The following is a 22,174-nucleotide window of genomic DNA, read 5'->3' as shown; positions in this document are numbered from 1 at the left end:
ATAAATGCTATATTTTTTTATTGTTAATAATTTTTTTATATCTCGGTTTTATATGGTAAAGTTTTACACCAATTTTCGCATTTTGATTTCACAATGATTTTTATTACAAATTTCGTTCATTATGATCTCTTCGATATAAGTTAAAAATATATGTATGTACGTTGTTTGATCTATTCACAAAGATTTTTTTTTAATATATGCCATTTATTTTCATTAAGACTATCTACAAACAAAATTCTTATTATATGAATTTCATCATATTAAGAAAGTTTCATGATAAATTTCACCTCAAATTTTCAAGTAAATTTCCTATTGTATAAACTTTAAATTGTCTTTAAAGACCTTGTACAAAAATTTTATAAAATTTTATTTTTATAACCATCCCGTTTATTTTGAACGATCATTTCAAAATATTAATTATTTAAACTTCTCATAACATTTTTTTAATTATATTACATTACATAATACACGTGGTAGAATTCTCAAGTGGTAGTATATTCATATATGTTATTATCATCATTATCTTATATATATATATATATATATTTATATATATAAAACATATTTTAAAATCATTATTATCATTTCTATCTTTAACATTAATAATATTATTATAAACTTTATTATCAATTCATTTTATGAAAACCGAACTCTTGATTTAAAACCCCTCTTGTTTTCTATTTAATATTGGTTTAGTTATTTAAAAGCCTCAATAAAATAATATTATGTTTATTTTAATTATCAATTAAGTACGAGTCCCTAATCGTTAACAAACTAACCGGTAACCCAATTAACAACCGAACCGTCTCATTCAATGTTTCAATGTAATTTCAACTAAAGTTCAAGTTCATTAATATATTTTATTTATTCGTTTTCAATTAGCTTTCAAGTCGGATTCGTTCGTTTCGTTTACAAGCTCTTTATATGTCGATCATTTATTATTTCCTGATTCGTCAATCGAGGTGAGTACTTTCATACCCATTTTTCCACCTTTCGTTTTGGGGTGACATTTCATACTTATCAAACTAAATGTTTTATTTACTTAAATCTTTAAACCCACAAACGTGATTGTATACTTTACTTAAATAATTGCTCGAATTGGTGTTCTATGCTTACATGCTTAAATGTTTATTGCTTTGGCAGGTAGCCATACTTGAATGCTAAACTTTGAATGCTAAGGCAGGTTGGCCTCACAAAATCCGATCTATTTGGTATCCCCTTATAGACGGTATCGGATCCGAATCGAAATCCCGAATCCATTTGGTATTCTCTTATGGAGGGTGTCGTTAATGTATTCTTATTAACGATAACTATTTAGCATGAGGCAGGTAGCCTCATGGACACTATGATCCAAGTATACTTGGTTGTTACCATTTAGAAAGGGTCCGAACTATTTATCTTTTGCATATCTAAATTGTTGCTATTATTTATTGTTTTGTATACAAGTTTTGTGGCTTTCTTTTATTATTATATACTTATATGCTCACACTTATGAATTGCTCACCAACCTTTGTGTTGACAAACTTTATTTTATGAAATGTTACAGGTTTGACTTTTGTTGACTCGAGGACTTGATGAAAAACGTTACCAAGACTATTAGGGTATTAGTAAAATGAACAATATGATTACCACTTGTTTCCAAATTTATTCTATGAACGAGATGTGTTTCTTTATTGATTTATGAAATAAAATGAGTTGATTAAATATTGTCACTTTAAATAGTGTCTTGTGTATTTGGGCAATCGATTGCACCTCGACATGTTCCACCGCCTTTGGTCGGGGTGTGACAGCATACACAGGATGTACAAATTGATTGTGTAGTGTCAGGGAATGCAATTAAATAGACTTTGTAAAAGTATAAAAACTCACATCCTCCTTCACTATTTTGTTAAAAAGTTCAGATTACGAACAACTTATTTTTAAAATCATGTAGCGAAAATAATAACCCCTCCAGGAAGCTTTTATTAACTCCACTAGATTCTTGAAGACTTTGCAAAACAAACTTTGCATAATTGCTCCTAGAACTCAATGCACGAGGGATTGATAAATGCATTGAATCATTATGAAAGCATAAAACATTTTAAAGAAGAAAAAACCTATTTTCAAAACTTTGGGGCAGCTCTTTTTGTGGGGTCCTACCTAAGCAACGAAGACACGGTATCATGAATTAAGTTGTACAATAAAAAATAGAATATAATTTCAAAATTATACAAAAACCAAATGAAAGATGAATCATGATTACAGAAGCTTGTAGGAAAGATCAAGGTTGGCTGTGAATTTAGGGCTAACGATTTTAGGATTGAGAAACAGTAGATTACAATACATCGAACCTCTAGCAGCGGTTAGGATGATTACCAATTAACGATTACCTGGGAGGCATGAGACGAATAGTTGTAGGACCTTAAAAGGCTCGGAATTAGGGGCGAACGGAACCTTGAGAAGAATTAATTACTTGATACAGTATTTAACAATTGGGGCAGGAGTTTCAATTTGTATGATTTGCATTGGAGCGGGAATTTGATATTCAATTTTCTTTTGAGGAGGGAAATAAATAAATAAAATATAGATTGAGGAGGGAGAAATATTCTAACACTAAATAAAGGAAAGTGCAGCTAAAAACTTAAATTAGTGGCACAAAAGTTACGTGTCACAAAAAATGTGTGCCACTAAATGGCTTTTTATTTTGTAGTGATATATATATCAAAAGAAAAAACACAAAAGTATCAATAACTAAAACATGACATAATCATAAGCAATGAAATCTTCCTCTGAGTCCATATCAACTAAGGAATCGTTGGCAGACGAAAGAGTGAGAACGCCGTTTTTCTAGCGCTTGGATAAAATAATCAGTTATAAACAAATAATAGATCAAATTTGAAGTTTGGAATATTATGGCCTTTTCTTAATTTAGTCCAAATATACCGACCTTGGAAATCGATGCTATAACTGCTATCTAGGAATAAAAATCGGTCAAATAGCGGCCAATATATTCTAGACTGCTATTGACAACGCTATTTTGCAAAGGTTCTGTTATCAAGGAATCGATGCTATAACTGCTATTTTGCAAAGGTCTATTAACCGTCATTTTAACACATTTACTCTAGTAATTTGTACATTTTTCACGTTAAAAGTCATTTGTATTTGATCCATGTACTAAATATTACTCTTAATTTATTTTTCTTTCCTAATTTATTCTTACCCTAATTAATCATATTTTGCCCCTTACTTTATGAACCATATGCATTGACTATTTGTACATACAACATTAAACATTGTACCTCTTGAGTTTTAAGATGACCAACGTCCTCAATTATAATATGATATTAGTTGAGCATCGGGTATCCGGTGAGGTTTCGGATGACCGGCTCACATGGTTGATAAAAAAATGTCAATCGGTAAAATTTCCTTTTTAAATGTTCACATTTCAATCATGATTGATGGTTACATATTGTCTTTCATGTTGGTAAAAAAAAAGCATTATCTTCAAACAAGATATTACATACAGAAAATCCAATTGTGAAGAAACTCGAGAGTCGATTTGATTAGGAATGTAACACTTATATCGACCATGTAATTCAGAACCCGGGTAGTATACTTTTCTGGAGATAACTCATTTCATGTTATTTATACGCGATGGAAGCTTCTAGAAACTTTACAGCCTTCTTTAGGGCAACCTGATTTAACTTAAAAAATTACATCCTAGCTCACCTGATGTTAAAAAAAACACCTATCATTTTATTCAAAGATTGAAAATTATTATAATAATTTAATTTTAAGTTTGTTGCATTTCAAGGGCTGTAACGTTGATATCTAGTAGGGGTGGTAATTTTGACCCATGGGTTGAATAGGTTGTATCAAAATGTATAAGATGAGTTAGAATGGGTCAAACTAAAAAAAGAAAATAATTGAAATGGGTCAAAACGGGTTGACATTTCTCGGGTTTTTTTTTTTATTTTTTTATGGAACGAGAAAAACTGAGGAAACTTTTTGGTATTTTTACTTTTTAAGTTTTTTATTTTTATTTCGAGTTATTATTTTTTAATTATTTTTTTTTGAATTTTTTGGTGAGGGGTTTTGAAATGGGTCAAAATGGGTTGAGATTTCAAAAACCCTCACTAGAAAATTCAAAAATAATAATTATAACTCGAAATATAAATAAAAATCTTAAAAAGTAAAAATACCAAAAAGTTTCCTTCGTTTTTCTCGTTCCATAAAAAAATAAAAAAAAAATAAAAAAACCGAGAAATGTCAACCCGTTTTGACCCGTTTCAATCATTTTCTTTTTTTAGCTTGACCCATTCGAACCCATCTTATACATTTTGATACAACCCATTCAACCCATGAGTCAAAATTACCACCCTAATTAATACTGAGCTCATCCTTAGTTTATGTGGCTTTTTAAACGCAATATTGAAATTCAATCTTTAGACATAAAATTTTACAACTGAGCCCAAACAGGTTCGGGTAATAAACTAGATAGGTTTAGTCAACAATTGATCAAAACCAGTACGATTTATAACCGGTTTGGAGCAGTATCGGGTTGATTTGGAATATGGTTTGCATCTTCAAAGACCGAATCACTATATGAACCTACAGGTTGTGTCGGTTTAAAAACCGATTTATTGTTTTGCTCCCGCAACGAACCCACTACACGTGGTCTTCCTCATGGGCCCATTGATGGTTTAAATAAAAGAATAATAAACCCAACATAGAAACGTATATAAGCCTCATCGACTTGTTAACATCCAAAAAGTAACCACCTAGGGTTTATCACTGATGGGTAAAGCAGGCAAGCAGTCGCCGGTGCTACAATCCGTCCTACGCCGCCGTGTACACGACACCTACGGCAGCTCAACTCCACCACCTATTGACGAACTCATCGAAAGCCTTAGCGTTAAATATCCTGAATACCGTCGGCACAATCGCCAACAGTTCACCAGGATGGTCAAGCAAACCCTAAGTAATAAGCGGAAACTAAATACGATTAATGCCGATAATAACGCCGATGATAACGATGACGTCACGTCACCGTCATCATCACGTAGACGAATTGAGCTTCAATCAGACTCATCGACTAATTCTGAGGTTAATATAATAATAATAGTAATAATAACATGCAATTTGACCTAACTAAATCAATGCTCCGGGACAGCTACACCGGGTCTAGTATACCGAAAAATGTGGAGTTAGAGCTGGTTACAGATAGGGAGATGAATAAAAATGATTTGGTAATGGAAGATAATAATACTGTTAGGGCACATAATAATGGTCCAATGTTTAAGGACTTTGGTGGTATGGTGAGTGTGTTGGATGAGCTGAGGTATGAGCTGCTTGTTCCTTTGCTGGAGACAGATATACTTCCGAAAGTCGGAGTAAGTCCAATTGGTGGTATTTTGTTACACGGGCCCCCAGGGTGTGGCAAGACTCAACTAGCTCGTGCCATTGCTAACGAAACTGGTCTTCCATTTTACGAGACTCAAGCCGCTGAGTTGGTCTCTGGTATATCAGGTAGTAGTTGTTTAATTAACACATATTAGGAACAATCTATAATTCATTTGCATCAATAATGTTAGTTGATATATATATATATATATGCTGTCAGGTGAATCAGAAGAGAATATACGAGAGTTGTTTTCAAAAGCATACAAAACCGCACCATCTATCGTTTTCACTGATGAAATTGATGCAATTGCGTCGAAAAGAGAGAACCTTCAAAGGGAGATGGAAAAACGTATCGTGACACAGTTAATGACCTGTATGGATTCAAAAGGCAAACCGGGGCATGTTTTGGTGATTGGGGCTACTAATAGACCTGATGCTCTTGACCCGGCGATAAGAAGGCCTGGGCGTTTTGACCGTGAGTTTGCTTTAGGTGTTCCAGATGAAAAGGCTAGAACACAGATTCTTTCTGTGCTTACACGAAATGCCAAACTTGAAGGTGCTTTAGACCCTGCCAAAATTGCAAAGTTAACTCCAGGTTTTGTTGGAGCTGATTTAGCAAATTTGGTGACTAGTTCTGCTTACCGTGCTATTAGGAGAACTAGTACTAGAAGAAAGTTGGAAAGTAGAGACACTGAAAACTCGTGGCGGAAGCCATGGACTCATGAAGAGAAGGACAACTTGTGCATCACAACATCTGATATTCAGGTATTAACTTGTTAAATTTGTTTAATTGTTCTTGATTTAAAAAAAAGGTAAATACAGGAAGCTGTTAAGGTGGTTCAACCGTCTACTAAAAGAGAAGGGTTCGCAGTTCCAAACGTCAAATGGGAAGACGTTGGTGGTTTTGATTCGTTAAGAAAGGAATTTCGTAAATGCATTGTCACCTATCAAATATCCTGATATGTATGAGGTAAGTTTAGCGTGTGTGTATATATATGATTGGTAAGTAAAATTTCATTCTTAGTTAATATCCTATTCTTTTAGGCAAGTGGAGTCCGTTCGCAGACACAGACAGGGATTTTGCTTTATGGACCTCCTGGTTGTGGGAAAACATTGATTGCCCAAGCTGTTGCTAATGAAGCAGAAGCAAATTTCATGTACATTAAGGTATTCTACTCCTTTCAACAATTGTCCATCTATCATAAACATTCTAAAGTTTATAATTATAATATATATCCTTTTTACTATGAAGGGTCCTGAGCTTATGAGCAAGTACGTTGGGGACAGTGAATTGGCAGTGCGGACCATGTTCAGTCTTGCTAGGGCATGTGCTCCATGCATACTATTCTTTGATGAGGTTTATTACCTTTTAATTCTTTTTTGTTTTATCTTTTAACTCTAGGATTGATTTTGACGAATGTCAATATATATATATATATATATATATATTATGTTTGGAATAATACTTCAGGTAGATGCTTTAACAACAAAGCGTGGAACGGAAGGAACTCGGGTGGTTGACAGTGTTGTAATCCAGGTAAGCAAATTTTAAGTACCATGTATTTATGTGGGCTCATTCTGCATCAATATTCTTAAATAGTTAAAATTATATACCCCTAATCTTATTCTCTAGCCCATGTAAGCTAGTTTTACAAAATCATATTATTAATCTTGTTCACCATGCACCAATGTTCTGAAATATCCAAAACTTATATAATCTAAATCTTATTCTATATCAAAATGAATGATTTTAATTCTTTTGTAGCTATTGGCAGAGCTAGATGGCGTTGATCACCGCAAGGGAGTTTACTTAATTGGTGCTACCAACAGGTTTTTGTTACCTATAAACTTGCTTATTCATGACGAACGGCTTATAGTTATTGATCCTGTTGGGGTTTTGATTATTTGAGGCCAGAGATGATAGACAGAGCACTCTTACGACCCGGAAGGCTTGGGAAACTTGTGAATGTCCCCTTGCCAAACCCAGAGCAGCGTGGGCTGATCTTAAAAGCGCTTTGTAGGGATATGAAGTTAGGCGCTGATGTGGACTTGATGGCTATTGGTCAGAGCGAGGCTTGTGCAAATTTGAGTGGAGCTGATCTTTCAGATTTGGTTCGTTTTTCTGTTCTTCTTAAAATCCTAACCAAGTACAAGTTTGCCAGTGTCTTTTGTGATGCAAATACGTGCATGATTTGGTAGTAGATATTTTTAAATTTTGGCACAACCAGTTTAAGTTACGAAATAAAGCACGCATCTTTAAGACGGTTATAAAAGTAGACAGGGCAACTGAGGCGATCCGAATTTGACCCGTTTAGTTAACCAAGTTTATGGGTTCAACTTATAACTGACCTGGAGCAGAACCCGTTTTTGACTAAACCCAAACCTAAACCTGTGAATTTTGTGTCGTGCCAAAATCACAATGCTAATTGATTAATTCAAGACTCCCTTTTGCCGCTAACCATTAGGTTTCATTTGTACATTAGGCGAATGAAGCCGCACTAACTGCTATGGACGGAAAAATCGATAAAATGGAAGCTGCGGCTCAAGAAGGGACACTGGTTTCATCGTCACAAGGTGGCATGCCACCTACTATTGAAGCTGTTTATTTTGAGCAAGCAATGGGGAAAGTCCGCGCTTCAGTCTCGTATGAGGTATAGCAAACTAGCTCTCTATTTAATGGCATGTCTTCTTATACATGCATCATCTCTATGTTTATAAAGCGTCATTCTACATAGCATACTCCACTAATGCATAAATGGATTATAAGCCCGAACATGACATAGCCCGTTTAACCTAGGTTTTACCACCTTAAGTTTACAAAGTCACAGCAAAAAATTACAAATGTCTATAGAATTATAAATCTTATAGTTTAATTTATCTTTTAACTTTTAAATATCCATCGAACATAAGCCACAAATTGACCCTAACCTGTTTATACCAAACCAGGCCTGCAAATCTCGTTTGCGTAAATGCTGTAGAGACTAGTATATTTTGCAACGAAAGTTGCGGTTTGCTGTCTGTTTGGTTTTAACTTTTAACAGCCGTGTACTTTGCTGTTCTGTTGCAGGATAAACAGTATTATGGTGAAGTTGCAAAGCACTTATGACCATCATCTTACATGCTGAGTATGGTTTTGTTGCACACTATTATTAAGTTAAGTTACCACTAGTGTTAGAAGTTGGACTTTGTATGGGTTATAACTTAAACGAGCTTGAGATGTCTTGAACATGGGTTAGACTCTTTAATGTTTGAACTTGGCTCGTTTATTTAGCATATCGCTCTTTAGAAACAAATATCTTCTTTTCCAGTGTGATTTCACATTTTACACTTGCGCACACCAAGAACACACCTATTTTACAGCAGGCAATTTTAGGTGCAATTACAGTTGAACCTTTTTATACGCAACTTATTTTTATTTTATTATTTGTGCTTGCTCTTCCAAATTTATTCCAAAAAGGCAAGTCATTCGCTCTTAAGATCAAAGAACGGGCAGGAGGAATTTGCTAGGAATAGAGCACCGGTTTCAAACCAAACCAGTTTCAAACCAAGAATCGGATTTGACTTTCTCTGACAATTGAACCGGTTTCGTCAAAAACCGATCTGTGCACCTCTAAATAAAGGTGGGCATATTGGTTTTTATACCAAACCGGTTAGGGTTATAAACCGAATCAGCTTGGTCAAAGTATGGTCAAGTTTTGGTTTGGCCCAAATCAAGTCGGGTTGGGAACCGGTTTCAAGTGGGAAATGTCCGGCTCTATCTGGATCGGTTTGTAACTGGTTTGAAACCCGGCCGGGTTCAATTCGATGCTCCCAAACCGGTTTTCAATGTCTCTCTAAAAAACACAAACTAAACAAAAATAACTCGAAAACACTTTATAATTTAATACTTTATAACTTAGATAACACTACAAACTAAAATACATAGGAAGAAATACAAGCCATAATTTATTATTTCAAATTTATTTTTTTATTCGTCAGCTCATCGTTATGTGATTAATATTCCCTTGTGAAACCTGAGCTGTTTCGTAGGTACTCATCAAATGCGGATTCATCGTCGATCATCCGTTACGTCAATCAACTATCTACATCGTCCTCGTATATTTCAGCTTCATATTCAATTTTTCCTTCGAGTGAGGATATATGTTGTATGCGTTCTGCTGTGTCCAAGTAATCCTTCATGTAAATGGACATCTCTATCTCTGCATTAGTTAGTCTTGTTCTTCGTAGCGATATAACCCTGCCACTAACTGAAAAACTAGATTCCGAAGCTACTAGAAGCTTGGACGATTATTAGATCTAGGGTCATTGTGGGTAGGTGTAACATTTCCAAAATTTTGATCCAAATTTGACAACTTAGGAAAGTTGATTGATCAAAAATAATCTTAAGATAAGTAATGGGAAAATATTTAATAAGGAATTATAATTAAAATAAGGAAATAAAAATATTTCCAAAGTTAAGTTTACTTACATGAAAGAAATTTCATCCCACATTGGAAGATGTAAGAAAGTGGAAGCATTCCACTAAGGTATAAATAAGAAAGATGGAATCCATCCCACATGGAAAGTGGTAAAGAAATGGAAGCTCTTTATAAGGAATAGATTTTCCATAATAATATTCTTTTATGAATATCATGCATCAAGTGGTCCTAGCGAAGGGTGCGTAGCACCCGACGCGCACGGGCTCGGGCGATGGCGATGGCGATGGCGATGGGCGTTGGGTGTAATGTGGTGTTTTGATGGCGCACTTTGCACTTCGTATTTTTGGACAACGAGAGTAAGACTAGATATGACAAGTTACAAAAGATAAAGGACTGAAAACGAAAAATAATATCTAAGAACCCATCGCGGTACGCGATGAGTCCAAGAAGATGGCCATCGCGGTACGCGATAGACCGTGATGACTCACGGACACGTGTCACGTCCGGGTGACACGTGGCAGAATGTGTCAGACCACGTGTCGACACGTGTCGGTCGCGCTATGCGACGAAGTCAGGAAGAGGACCCATCGCGTACCGCGAGGGGATCCAAAATTTACTATAAATAAGGAGGGGATCGGCTCATTTGCAGCACACCTCTCCACTCTTTCTAGATTTCTACTCTCTCTACCTCGGTTTGCGTGTCGAACATCGTTTTGCGTGCCACCGACCCGACAATCATAACCTCGTAATCCGTACAAAATACCCGGCGTTTTCCTCAAAGAGCGTGCCACTCAAGAAACCCGACATTCCATCTCGAAGTACGTGCAAGACCCGGCGACTGAACATTGCCTCGATTTGCGTGTCAATAAGGGTTGATCAAAAACGTCTCGATAAACATGCATAGAGTAGAAGTGCTGCCCGTATAAACTTAGGAATATTCAACTCCGAATACCCGTGCGAGGTAAAGGGTTCTGCCTAAGTTATTATTTTATTATTATAAATGGCTTAGACCATAGGCGAAGTTATAATTGAACCTTGATTACGAATAAGTATAATATAATCTTTCTTAAGCAAAGGTTATAGTCAAAATAGTATTTTTTATGACTAAGAAATATAATTCAAGAGATTATAGTTATGAAATTAATGTTTCTTCTTGAAGAAGAAACTCAGTATAAACGTTTCTTCTTGAAGAAGAAACGTAGCGTATAAATAGTAAATAAAGAAAAGGACTAAAGGTCCAAATGTTTTCATCAAGGTTAAAACTATACGAAATAGACTAAAGGTCTAAAGCTAGATCGTTGATCTAGATATTTATACAAAAATGTTATTCTCGTACTATAGGTCCGAGGTAACAAAACAAGAAGCAGAAATCAGAAAACAAGAATCAGTATCAGAAACTGATTATAAACAGAAAAGGTGAATACGCCCCAACCTTTTATAATGAGTCTGAATGTTTGCATAGGATTTACGAATCCTTAAAAACTTTGTGTACAATAATAAGAAACGGACACTCTGATTAAGAGTATACATGTGTCTGGATCCAAACATACATGGTGACTCGGCATTTCCCCGAGGCCATGCATATCATCAACATGCCTCTGAAGGTCTACGGGACTATTCAGAGAAATGATATTGTGTATACAATTAATTGTACATGGTACTTAGGGTAATTTGATCCCAATTTAGTTGGGTGCCTAATGAGTAGTCACAAATGTATTATTGTTGGTTTCACAAAGGTATTGAAAGAGATTTTAGAGTCAGCGTTATTCACCAGCTTTGTGCTAACGTATTTTCCCACCCATGTTACAGGGAAACAAGAAAGGTTAGAACAGACAAGCAAGAAGGAATAGAAGATTGGAGTTATAGTCATTAGATGCTATCTGATGGCTCAGATATTTTATTTGAAAATATTATAAAAGAGTTACGTTTTACAAATAAGTGTATTTGAAATATCAAATACAGGATCATTCAAGTCAGTTTTTTTTGTTATTGGGATAGGTGAATTCTTATAGATCCATCCCCCGGAGGAACCGGACATGATAATTTTTCATCATCCGGCTCGAGCAAGAATAAAAAGAACTAACTGAATCCATATAAATGTTATCTAGACACCCGTATATACGATATATGGATACTTTTATGTAAGTAAAATAAAAATTTTACTGGATTCTTTTTTCTGGAGTTGAAACTATCAAGTGCAAAAAATGAAGTTCTTACAAATAAATACTCAATACCCAAGTAGGCTTATAAAATAGATCGTGATCTGATCAATTGCTTTTTGGGTCGTCTCAGACCTTAGGATTGGTGTTTATCCCCAAACTCCGATAGTATCATAGATTGCGCCAATGCAGAGGAAATGAATGCATTTTATACTATACTATTAAATAATCTGAAGTTAAGTGAACTAAACCCGAGATTTTAATAAGTTTTCAAAGTAATAATATTTTATTAAAGACTTCCGCTGAAATAAAACCCGCAACTCTGATTTATTTACAAAACAGGTACCAACTTGGGATCACAAGCCTAGGCCCTAAAATGGGGTGTGACAGTAAGATCGGAAATTGATTTTCCTTACCTTTTCACCAAGCCAACATATCAACTTGTCCAAAATCAACTCTTGAATTAACTGTTCATATATTTATGGGCCCAAACCAGATTAAGCAGGTTGAAAGATACAATTTTGAATTAACTGTTTGCCCGAATCAGATGGATCGGATTAAATGAATAAATGGTATATTTTATAATTAACTATAATATATTGAAGATCTAGTAAGTAAACAAGTTTTTCTGAATATATACACCAGTAAGCACTTATGAACTACATAACAATCTCAATATCTCTCTCATTTTATCTGACAATTAAGTACGACATACAAGTGCTTATGCAATTCTCGTATTTTTTCAACCTAAAATTGGTTTTAAGAAAAAAAAAAAAAACTATATATGTTACCAAAGTGCTTTACAAAAAGTGGCAATATTGTTCCTATGTTCGGTCTTCTTTGGTTTTTGAATTGCGTCATTGTAAGATATGCTTCTTTCATAAAGCTAACAACATAAGTACAAAGATTCTTACATAAATCATAGAACCAAGCTTTAAAATTACCAACACTTTAATAATTATGACATCATGATCTTTTAAAGTGAGAAAATCATAAATATATTAAATTTAAAAGAACTAAGGGACTTATTTCTACTACAAATCATAAGTTTTTAAGGAGCACATCTTAAATTGCTCAACATTTTTTTGGCACTAATTATCACATGTTAGACAATATTTTATCCACATAGTAATGAAATACATGAAAATACCTTATGTACTCCCTTTTTAGATTCAAGGCATCAAAGTATATTGAAATGCATAAATTTGACTCATTATAATGGTGTGAAATTCGACTATAAAAACTAAATTTACATAATTGTTGTGCTTATGAAATTAGTTACTCCACTTATATGTTTAGTCAAAATATTGGGTTATATAAGTACTCTACTTATGAAAATAATAATTCTAGCTACTAATTATTTTTTAATGATGCTATATTATTATACGATTGAAGAAATCACAATATGTTATTTCAATTGATCGAGCTTTGTTATTTTAATTGATCATGATTCGGTATTTCAATTGACCAATTCAATTTATTTCACATGAAAACCATTGCAAAAAATCATGGCTTCACACTATGTTATCTCAATTTTGTGTTGTTTAAAGAAAGCCCGATTTGTAAGCTTCAGTTGATCAATCAGTTTGATTCGCAAGCTCAATTGATCGATTATTTATTTACAATTTTGCCATTGTGTTTTTAAGATTTCGCATGCTTCATACTCTAATTCTATTTTTATTTAATCCAAACCCTGTGTGTGTGTGTTACTTTTATCTCGATGTAAATGAAATGATAAAATTAAATCGCTTTGAATCTCTCTTTTATTTTAAGAATATAAGCAAAAATAGTTTAGTGCCTTATTAAATATTTTGGGTTAAAATTCTTTGATTAGGAAAGCCAGGGTGCTTTTTGTGAACACCACCACAACTCGAGTGCCACATCTGATTTGTTCATATCTATCCTCATCCACACATAATTAATGCATCTATCTCTTTCCTATTCTTTCTCCGGTGACTGCAGCATGTGGCCACCACCCGATTAAGGTACCCACATAGGTGGCAGCTAGGTAGCCGCGCGAGTAAGCCCACCCGAAAGGGGTACCCGAGGGTGTCCCCTCCCCTTACAAATTTTAATTGATATAAAAGCTAGAACTGATAAATTTATATTGGCATAAAACCAGAACCAATGATTGAGGAACTAACATCAATGGCTAAAGGTTTTCCAATCATAGAATAATTTATATAGCCATTTGATAAAAAGATGATCCATGATTTATTTGGTCATCATTACAACCATAAAATTAAAGCTAATAAAGAATTCATCTATAAAGATATACTTTTACACTTGTAAGCCATGAATAACAAATTATATTTAATTTTAGTCCTTTTATATCTATTTTATGAAGGTAAGGTAACTAGTGTATAGTTTATTTTATGTGTTTTTTTTATTTTTATTTGAACATCTAATATTTTCGCTATATCTAATATTTTCGCTATGTCTCAAATGAAACCAGAATTCATAACATTTTGATTGAGAGTTATACACCTTTGACTCCACACCAAACTAGTGTATAGTTATAAAGATTTTGAAAAATACATATACTATAATTTATATGCATACACATAGTTTTATATAAAAAGTATATTTCAAGTTTTACTTGTAACAAACTGTTTAGGCATATTTTCATACATCCTTTTAAAACTCGATACAATATCATATTTATAAACAAAAATTACAACATAAAATATACCCTTTTTAGACATTTATATCTTTGTCTTAAATCTTGTATTAGTATTATAAGAGTTTAAATCGCAAGCAGAAAAAGAACGGTATTATGTCATATTATAACTTGTATTTGCTTACATGCAGCTATTTGTCTTTTTAAACAGTAAATTATTACACTAATTGTGTCCACCATGAGACTTGAACCGACGTCACCATTTGACGAACAAGCTACATACAACTAATGGTACATAATTTTAATTATTTTATATCAAGTATATTTTCAAATATTGATATTCAAATATTGTTATATATCCAAGTGGCGGATAAATAAATTAGTGGTGTTAAAGGCAATTCAGCTTTTGTTCCTTTCTCTTTGATCGGCATAGAATCTATAACCAAGACAAGCTTCTATACCACAAAGCTTTTGGAAAAAGAGAAAGTGAAGGGTGGCATTTTGCAAAATAAAGATAGTTTAGGGGGGACAAAGTTTCCACAGCTTGTAGCTTTTGCAGGCAGTCTTTAGTCTTTAGATAAAGAAATTTACATATCACACCCTTTTAAATATGGTCACTATCCATATAAAGCTTGCCCATTTCCTTTTAATTTATTTTATTTATTTACATGATCTTTTGCTTGAAAGTAGAGGAAGCTATTGTCTTGGATCTATAACTTCACATTATCAGTCTAAAGCAGTCCAACTTCCATTATTTTCTATGTACTTTCACCTTTCTGGTTTGATGAGAGAGATAAAGTGGAGAGAAAATAATTGGAAAAAAGCAAAAGACAAGAATAATAACAATTATTGTAACAAATATATACACAGAAAAATAAAATAAAAGTTACTATAGCATCCTAATTACTAAAGGAGCACTACTCATGTTACCTGGTGACTTTCTCTAAAGAATGTTGTCGGTTCGAGTCTCGTTAACGAAAAAAATGTCGAGAGCAAGGGGGCTTTATCTTAGTCGGCCTTCAGGTGGGTTTCCCCTGGAATTGGTTGTGGACCGGGTCACCAGTGCTATCTGGCTATCTGCAATCGCAGGTGCGCTTTGTTGGTCTTAAAAAAATTTATAACATCCGAATTAAGTAATTATTAATCGAAAGTCTTTTAATGTATTCAAGATAAATATAATCTCGATTTCTGATTATATATAGGTAACTCATTGATTAAGGTAAAACAATCTTTTAATGGAACAAAAAACAATGAAGAAAAAAAAAGAAGAAGATATAGATAGAAAAACTGTCGATATAATCCAGTTTACAATATTGTTTAAAGGAAGAATTAGTCTTTTTATGACAGAGAATTGCTTTGCTTCACATGCATTCCACTCACATACAAAACTAACAACTACAAGAAAAGCATAAAAGCCACACTTGATTCACACTACTTCTTTACTCCCCTTCTTATAAACCTCATACCATACTTGCCAATGCAGCAAACACACCAACTTCCAAAACAAACCACCTGATCATATAACCATATTTTAGAAATTAAGTATCCTATATTCATATATCTTCAAAAAAAAACCCTAGTGAGCCATGAGGGCTGGAACCTACACCATCCAACACACACTAACACCCGAAGCTGCGAACGTCGTGAAGCTAGCTATTGGCCTTGCCAGACGGCGTGGCCATGCTCAGGTTACGCCGTTGCATGTTGCCAGTGCGATGCTGGCATCGCCAACAAGTCTTTTCAGGAGGCTTGTTTGCAACCAAATTCTCACCCTCTTCATTGTAAAGCTCTTGAGCTTTGTTTCAATGTGGCCTTAAACCGCCTCCCTACCTCACAATCGAGCCCTATCATGTTAAACCCTAGTCAGTCTCACCACCCTTCTCTTTCCAACGCTTTGGTAGCGGCCTTCAAGCGCGCTCAAGCTCACCAACGACGTGGTTCGATTGAAAACCAACATCAACCCATATTAGCTCTTAAAGTAGAAATAGAACAACATGTTATATCCATCTTGGATGATCCTAGTGTCAGTAGAGTGATGCGAGAAGCCGGTTTTTCTAGCACCCAAGTCAAAAACAACATCGAACAAATGAAGATATCAGTCTCTTCCCCGAATCCCGTCAATTTCTCTCAATCAAAAGAGAACATCAAGCCCAAATTACCTTTAGCCAAAGCCCAAGATGAAGATGTCATGAGTGTCATAGAAATGATGATGAATAAGAAGAGAAAGAATATTGTTGTTATAAGAGAGTGTTTAACTAGTGCTGATGCTATAGTTAAAGGAGTTATAGAGAAGTTTGAAACCATAAACAACATGAACTTGAGTTTCATGCAGTTCGTAAGCCTTCCTTTACACTCACTAAATCATATTTCTAGGGAAGATGTTGAAGATAAAATTAGGGAAATTAAGTGTCTAGTAAAAAGCTTTGTTGGTAGAGGAGTGATCTTGTATTTAGGTGATCTGAAATGGATTTCAAATTTCTGGTCGGAGAAGAGCGAGAAAAAGCGCAAGGGATGCTACTACCATTCTCCAATGGAACATTTGATCATGGAGCTTAGTGGACTCATGTTTGGTGTTGATACTGGGAAGGTGTGGTTGATGGGAATAGCCAGTTCTCAAACATACATGAGGTGCAAAACAGGTCACCCTTCACTTGAAAATCTATGGGATCTTTGTCCTCTTACACTTCCTATTGCTACTAATTTGGACCTCACTCTCAATCTTGAAAGGTAAACACTTCAACTTTTTTAAAACTTTTTCCTTAATTATTACTCCATGTTTTCATGCTAAGTAAACTGATATTCATTGCGGGTTTTGTTTCATTAACAGTAAAGATTCAGAAAATGAGAAGAACTTGCTCTCTTGTTTTGGGGAGTGTTCGGTTAACTTAATGCGAGAGACTCGAACCAGCGAGTTTATTGCCACTATGCCTTCATGGCTGCAACAATATAATGAAGAAAACACAAAACAAACCATCAATGATCAGGTTGTTAGGCTCTTGTAATCATATAATATAAATCGTTAAAAACCCTCGTTAACTTATAGTATAGCAGTGATCTAAAGCAATATGGTAACTTAATGTGTTGTGCAGGAATGTGAATATGTTGGGAATCTTGGCAAGAAATGGAGTAGTTCACTTGATCACCAACAACATCTCACTTGGCCAGTAGTTTTAGAATCCAACATCCCTAAAGAACAACAGTTTTTCATGGGTGGTGAATGTTATCATGAAGAGTCCAATCAGAAAACCCTCATGCCGGAACTCTTATCGAATCCGAATTCTAGTCCAAATTCCGCTTCTTGTAGTGAAGCTAGTGATCAGGATAATGATCATCAATACTGCATGCACAAGTTCAAAGAAATGAACTCTGAGAATGTAACGATTCTAAGCAATGCGTTGGAGAGAGTTGCACCATGGCAAAGAGAGATCATTCCAGAAATAGTAATCACAATTCTCCTATGCAGGTCTGGTACAATGGGAAGACAAGGGAAAGAAGAAACATGGTTGTCTTTCTTGGGTGCTGATAACCATGGGAAAGAAAAGATAGCAAGAGAGTTGGCCAAAGTTGTATTTGGATCAAGAGACAGCTTTGTGCAGATGGGGTTGAGCAGGTTTTCAGCAACACGAGCCGATTCTACAGACGATGATGAGCAAGAATTTGTTAGTAACAAGAGCGCTCGAGACGAACATGGCCAGAGTTATCTTGAAAGATTCATTGAAGCCGTACAAGAAAACACAAACCGCGTGTTCTTCATGGAAGATGTTGAGCAAGTTGATTACCAATCCCAAATGGGAATCAAGAATTTAATCAAGAATGGAAGAATCACACTAGGTGGTGGCGAGACGGTTCTTCTCAATGATGCCATTGTTATTTTCAGTTGTGAAAGTTGCAGTTCGATCTCGAGGGTTTGTTCTCCAAGCTCAAGGCGAAAGTACAACGAAAATGATCAAGGACAAGAAACTGTTGAGGATATTGATGGTAAAGAACCTATGATCAATTTGGATTTGAATATTGCTACACAAAATCATAAGAGTTCACATGAAGTTCATGAATCAGTTTTTGATATTGGCATTTTGGATTCAGTTGATAACCAAGTCATTTTCAAACTCCAGATGTTATAATAAGTTTTACTTTGTATATTAGGGTTATAGTTTGAAATAGGGTTTTAGAGTCTTGTGATAAAAATATGAGTTCATTAGCTGCTAACCACTGTTTTTAAATCTTGTTTCTTATAATATATTTTGTAATGTTTGTGTTCATGTTTTAGTTTCATGCATGGATTTCTTCCCACATTTCTTGTGTTGCTGTTGACATGTACACTTTAATTATATGATAATCCGTTATCGAAAAATCTATGGGATCATGTACTAAATAACTAGATAAATTACAACTAATGTACATGAGGCCTGATATTATGGTAGGAAACCATTGGAAATATTTGATAATCTTGATCATGTTCAAGCAAATTGAAATATATTACAATCTTAAATGTAACAAGTTATTTGTACCATTATGTTAAGAGACTTAATTAAATATTTGTATTATGTTCGTATATATTACATATTTTGCTATATATTAAAGATTTACGCATAGCTACTTTCCCACTTTGTAGCCTTAAAACCGATCAATTATACAGTTCCCCACTAACCCTTAAATTATTTATAAACACAAACCAAACACCACCACTCAACACCCATTATAATAAATCACATATTATTTAAGATGTCACTTGACTATTAAAATCAAGTCTATTACTCAGGATAATATTAAGTAATCACTCATTTCACTAGCTAGTCATTAGGAATTTACTTTTTCCACAATGCAGGATATATTGTGTGTTCATTTGCATGCCATCTTCAAAAACAATGTATGTCTTAATAAGTACTTTTTACCATTATAAATGTGGTACAATGTTTTTGGTCAATTAATAACAAAAACTAGATATTATCCCTAAATATTATAGGCTAATAGTCAATGTCATCAATCTTATCAAGAGACTACTAATTAAATGTGAAAACACTTTGAGCAAATCTTCTTTTGCTTCATAAAATGTGTTCTCACATCTTTAAATCTTTACATATTTCTCTAAGTTTGGTTTACCATATGTGAAACCACAAATAACATGATAGGCACCAAACAAACATTGATGACTTGATTTATGAGATTGGACTATAATTAAGTTCATTTCAAATATTTATGTAATTATAAAAGGAACCAAGTGTAACTCGTCATATTTATCTCTACAATGCATCGACGAAATATACAAACTATAGCGGTAATTTTGACTCTTTTATATACAAATGAGCGATCATGCATCTTAATGATCAAACTAACAAATTGTAGTATTGAAAATATGAAATTATTATTGTATAAATGTAGTGATTCAATATTTGTAACACATTAAGTATTAACAGAATAAAAAAGAAAACATGCACTTCTACCGACCATGAGATACATGTTTATCAATTATCATAGAGAGATGATTTACCTAATCATAAATTAATGTATTCATCTTATCAATCAATGGTTGATGAGATAAATTCAATGACATTAAAAAAATATATATAAGAGATGAATTCATAATAATATAGATATGGATAGCCATCATTGCTGACAGGAAAAAAGATAATATTGAAGAACAAAGAAAAGGGGGAAAGAAGAAAAGCAAAAACACAACTCCTTTTAAGGGTAGTTTAATGCTTTAAAGTATTCCATTGGGTGTTTTCATTTGAAACCCATCTCTGCACTCTCTTTAGACGTTGTAATACAAAGTTAAGAAAAAGAATACAAGCTAGCAACAGGGATTCGATTATCAAACATTACAAATAAACATGAACAATACAGCAAGAGAAAATAAGAACATAGATGAACACGCAAAAAATACGTGTTTGGTCGGCTCGTGCTGTTTGTTGGCCATAATTCATGAACTTGGTTACCATAGGAAATATATTTTGAATATCTACTAAAAAAAATAATAAGATACTTGTTTCTTTCCCTTATTTGAGACAAGTCGTGATTCGTGAATATCGAAACCAATATGAGAATCTACTTATCCATCAATGACAATCATCCCAAATACTACCTTAGAATTTCCTTTAACCAATATGATCCCCTCCCCCCTCCCTTTTTAGAAAAAAAAAATCCGTTGCCGTCACTATAGCTTCAATAAAAGCAAATATTGCGAATGAACCCACTTCTTTAGTTTATATTTCTAAATTGATCCATTTTGGTCACAACCTGTTATGACCTAAACTAAATTGATATTTTTTAAAATCGCCCATTTTAACCGAACCAGTTATATATTGAACCGGCTACTTGTTTTTGTCATGCTTACATACTACATAAAGAAATATGGCATTCTGCAAAAGAATAGGTAGCATACAAGCGAAGTTTCCAATTAAATCTTTTGCTTCTTAGCTAGCAAGTTTTATTTTTTCTTTCATAAAAGAAAAGGTTAATTACCCTTTTCTAAAACCAAAAAACCAAACTCCAAATCAATGTATGACTTCCAATGCATAATATACAAGGGAAGACAACAGCTTTTGATGTGAATTAGTAAAAGGAAACATCTTCTTCTAATAATATATAAAGGTTGTTTCTTTCTAAAAATATGTATGATTCTTAATTTTGCATGAAAGTAAGGGCAAGGTTGCCTTGGATCTGTTACCAGTACCCACCCAGCTGATGTCTTTAATGGAATCTTTCATTTGAAGCTCAGACAACATGAATCATATCTATCTTTAGTTTTTCATGATTTGGCATTTTATGATTTTGAGAGATCCAAGGGCTGATGATGATTTAAAGATAAATGTGGGGTATGTTGTGTGTAGAATGTTGGGGTAACATTAGCATATATATGTATGTATATGTAGAAGACCAGTCAAAAAGGGAGTGAAAGACAAAAGTTGAAAGAAGAATGTTTTTTATCAGATCTTGGATATCATGTTATGATGATGATGCTTTTAATAATTATTTGGTCATTGTTTTTCAGCAATGAGATAAAAAGAAAAGCAGTCAAGTGAATAGAGATTGTAGCTTTTTCTATCATGTGCTCCCCATGCTAGCTTCTTGGTTTTTGTAAACACCCACCCCCCCCCCCCCCCCCAAAAAAAATTAATAATAATAAGTTAATTGACAATATTTTAAGCGGCCGGTTTTAAGATGTTAGTCCAGTCTTTAACAAACGAGATGGAAATGTCTAGAAAACAGGTTGTCAACAAAATGAGGCAAATATTGGTGTTTTTCATTGATTTTGCTATGATTTTCATGGGTTTTGGGAGGTTCGTTTAAAATCAATTGGTTTATTTGCGTCTCGTGCGTTTATCTCATAACCATTGATACCAAAATAACTGTTCGCCCATTAGATTCAATATGGATATCAAAATATTAGTCCTTGGAAAGATTAACAAAGAATAATTTTATTGCTCAAACCTCTAATTTAATCCGACTATCAATGTTCTAATTCTCGAAAGGGTATGATAGAGTAATCTTGGGTAACTAAGAGGGGTTAATTGACGTACTTATAAAACCTAGGGGTTTTCTAGTTGGTTTTTTTTCTAGTTTAGTCTAACAAGGATTGGTGTTGATCTATGATT

General features: G+C 34.0%; 2 pseudogenes across 1 annotated transcript; both read left to right on the top strand.

Moving 5' to 3' along the window:
- Nucleotides 1-4,776: 4,776 nt before the first annotated feature.
- On the top strand, nucleotides 4,777-8,196 carry LOC143567144 (cell division control protein 48 homolog C-like; annotated as a pseudogene).
- A 7,783-nt stretch (nucleotides 8,197-15,979) lies between these two features.
- Nucleotides 15,980-18,766, top strand: LOC143567140 (protein SMAX1-LIKE 3-like; annotated as a pseudogene). Its single transcript, XR_013141359.1, has 3 exons — nucleotides 15,980-17,306; nucleotides 17,407-17,563; nucleotides 17,669-18,766. The product of XR_013141359.1 is annotated as a protein SMAX1-LIKE 3-like (transcript).
- The last annotated feature ends 3,408 nt before the right edge of the window (nucleotides 18,767-22,174 follow it).

The sequence above is a fragment of the Bidens hawaiensis genome, unplaced genomic scaffold, assembly GCF_021521415.1.
Source record: "Bidens hawaiensis isolate Kalapana, Puna unplaced genomic scaffold, B.hawaiensis_p1.1 tig00023227_1, whole genome shotgun sequence".
NCBI classification, from domain to species: domain Eukaryota; kingdom Viridiplantae; phylum Streptophyta; class Magnoliopsida; order Asterales; family Asteraceae; genus Bidens; species Bidens hawaiensis.
The sequence above is the reverse complement of the archived record's forward strand: the minus strand, read 5'-3'. Positions and strand labels throughout refer to the sequence as shown.